The 3,273-nt window shown below is 30.2% G+C and overlaps 1 long non-coding RNA gene across 1 annotated transcript; it reads right to left on the bottom strand.

Moving 5' to 3' along the window:
* Nucleotides 1–1,578: 1,578 nt before the first annotated feature.
* Nucleotides 1,579–2,628, bottom strand: LOC107010480. The gene is made up of 2 exons (XR_001455686.2): nt 1,830–2,628; nt 1,579–1,731 (listed from the first exon to the last, which is right to left on the bottom strand). It is a non-coding gene; the product is annotated as an uncharacterized LOC107010480 (long non-coding RNA).
* Between the last annotated feature and the right edge of the window lie 645 nt (nt 2,629–3,273).

The following is a 3,273-nucleotide window of genomic DNA, read 5'->3' as shown; positions in this document are numbered from 1 at the left end:
AATTTGAACTTTGTCTAAATAACTTCAATGAGAAGCAACTTCGGGGTGCCTGTAAAGACACTTAGTAAAAGTTTTAGTAATAAATAAATATAAATAAAAATAAATTAATCAAAATAAATAAAATCCGTCTTATGAACATGGAAGGTCTTGGAAATCGACGGTAATTTCTTCATCGGCCAATTTTAACGAGTAAATAATATAAATTTAACTAAAATTCCGTCTTTTAAAATGGGTAGGCCTCCAAAATCGACGGAGAAATTTTATCCTTAGCCAATTAATATTAATTTTCTTCAAAACACCAAATTGCATAAAACTATATTAGATAAGGTAGAATAATATGCCACAATCTCAAAAATATAACTATATAAAATAAAAAAAGATAATACCAACCATAACTAAATTATTATAACAACACATCAACTTGGAATAGTGAATAAAGACCAACTAAAATATGAACAAAATTAATAGCAATAATAATGAAGGCTAGCAAACATTACTAACAGTAGCTTAGCGCTATCAAACCAACAGATCACTAGAAATAAGGTAAAGAAAAATGGTAAAAGATAACATGAGGTATAGCACCAAACAAAATATTTAATATAGAATATAAAATACTACAAAGAGAAAGCAACTAAAATATAAATATAATTCAAACTGACAATAATAAACAAGAAATTTTAGTCAATCAAACAATGTGAATAAAATAAAGGGAAAAGGGTCTGATATACCCCTCAACTTTGTCATTTAGAGCTGATATACCCCTTGTTATGAAAGTGGCTCATGTATACCCCTAATTGTAAACAAATGGCAAACATATACCCTTTTCCTCTAACGGAAATGAAAAAAAAAATTATTTCAATCTAAATTTTTATTATTTTTTTCTAAAAAATATAATCTTATATGAGTAAATTTAATCTTCGTCAAACATATATTTTTTTGACTTTTTTTTGTTTCAATGACTAATTTATAATTACTTGATAATCAAATTTATTTATGTTTCACTAATATTCTTGTAAAACTTATTGTAGATAACCAAATTTTTTCTTCGAATACGAAATTAATACACACAAAAAAAATAGTTTAAAATAATTTAATTTTTTTTCTTTAAACTAAGGAATGTAAGAAAAAAACAAAATAAGAATAAGAAACTAAAATAATTATAATAAAAGAAGTCAAAAATTAATTTATGTATAAAAAAAATTAAAATATATCTTGAACTTTGATAGAAAAATCATATATACCCCTAAATAATTTTTTTTTTAAATTAGAAGTGATAAATATAAATTTAAAGCTAATTTTTTAACTTCTGTTATATAAAGGGTATATGTGAGCCATTTTATAACGGCAGGGGTATATGTGAGCCGTTTGTATAACGGTAAGGACATATATGAGCCACTTTTATAACAAGAGATATATCAGCTCCAAATGACAAAGTTGAGGGATATATCAAACCTTTTTCCCTAAAATAAATCATAAACAACAATTATGTTAAAGCTTACAGGAATAAAGCAAAAATAATAATAATAATAATAATAATAATAATAATTAAAAGCTAACAACTAAATCAACAAAAAAAATAAAGAAATCAATAAAATCAACTATGAGACAATAAACAAAGATAATTATACAACTATTGTAATCACAAAAAGTTAACCAAAATGAAAGTCAAACAACAATTAATGAGCAAACACAAACCAGTAAAGAATGAAACCAAGCAAAGGTCACCAAGACCTGCAAACCATTCGAAGAAAAATGAGAATAAAGAAACAAAGAGGAAAGAGTGCACTAAAAAAAATTACCAAATAGATATCAGAGAAGAAGAAGTTTACTCAAAAGAGAAACAAATTGGTGGTTCATTCTTCTATTGTCGGCAGAGATGGTGGAATCCGATTGAAATGGGAGCTCGCTGGTTCACTGATCTCGCCAGGAAATTGGAGACTTAACACCTACAAAATAAATAAAAATAAAAGGGGGAAAGGGCGAGGAGGTCTGGTTTGTTTAGCTCTCGTGGGACGAGTTGTGGGTTGAGGGAAGTGGTCGGCTAACTGGTGGGTTTAGGGTCTCGTTTGGTGGTCGTTTATTGTCTGTTATTGGTGGTCGTCTAGTCGGGAAAAGTGCACGGAGGAAGGGGAGGCTGTGGGGTTTGGGAGGAGCTGGCAGTGAAAAAGGTATGGTGATTTGTGATGGAGGTCCGGTGGTCGAAAATGGTGTGGTCTTTGGGTTGTTTCTCGCCTGGAGAAGACAAGATACAGGGGATGGGAGTTCTTTTTTGGGTCTGTTGGTCGGAGAAGAAGGGAAAAATGAGGGTGGTTTGACCAGATTTTGCTGCTGGTCGGAATGTGGAGTCAGGTGGTGATGTTGCTTTGACTTGGAGCCAGTCGAAAATAGAGAAAGAGAGAAGAGGGTTGACCAGTGGGGTTGGGTGGTGACTGGTCGCCGGAAAGTTGACCGAAAAGCAATGAACAGTAGAAAAAAATAAATAAAGTAAAATAATTTTGAAAATTGAACCCCAATTCTAAAATGTATTCACCACCAAAAAAACCTAATGGACCAATTATTCCATATATAGGGAGTTGAAAACTATGGTCCCAAGTTATGGGCTCGAGGTTGTGACCCAAAAATTATCGATTAATAAAATATCAGAGTATGTAATTATATTCGAATTTGAATGAATTTTTAGACTGCGTAGAATATCAAAATGAATATTAACAATGTAACAGAAAAAAATAAAATAGAATGATATGAAAAAATGTAATAAACGTAATAAAAAAATGTAATTTAACATAATTCTATAAAAAGTGAACAAATATTTGAACTTCTGGCTGTGACAAAATAATATAAACATAACAACCGATAAAAATCTTAATACTTCGAGGAAAATGATGATTATCAACAAATTTTGTTAAAATGATAAAAACATGTAATTTGAACTTTTTAAAATAAACTACTCAAATATGTATAAATTTTAAAACTATCGGACCGAAATTTGGTGTCAACAACTTGCCCCTTTGTTTGATTGGGATCGATAAAAGATATCCTGGTCAAACAAAGTTGACGAACCCAAATTTGGTTTGATAAACTTTGAATAAAACAATTGAGACGCTAGTAGAGCTTTGAAAAAGACTCTACGTCCGTCGACTGGGCTGAAAATAATAAACAAATGACAGACATTGATTGTAAACTGGAATTGTTCACATACCTTCGATGTTACTCGCAAAATTTCACAATGAAGGTGGTGTACCTTAAAGGAGGATTATGTGAATAACATGTCAC

Source organism: Solanum pennellii, chromosome 2 (assembly GCF_001406875.1).
Source record: "Solanum pennellii chromosome 2, SPENNV200".
In the NCBI taxonomy this organism is placed as follows: domain Eukaryota; kingdom Viridiplantae; phylum Streptophyta; class Magnoliopsida; order Solanales; family Solanaceae; genus Solanum; species Solanum pennellii.
Note: the sequence above shows the minus strand (reverse complement) of the source record. Positions and strands in the feature narration are given on the sequence as shown.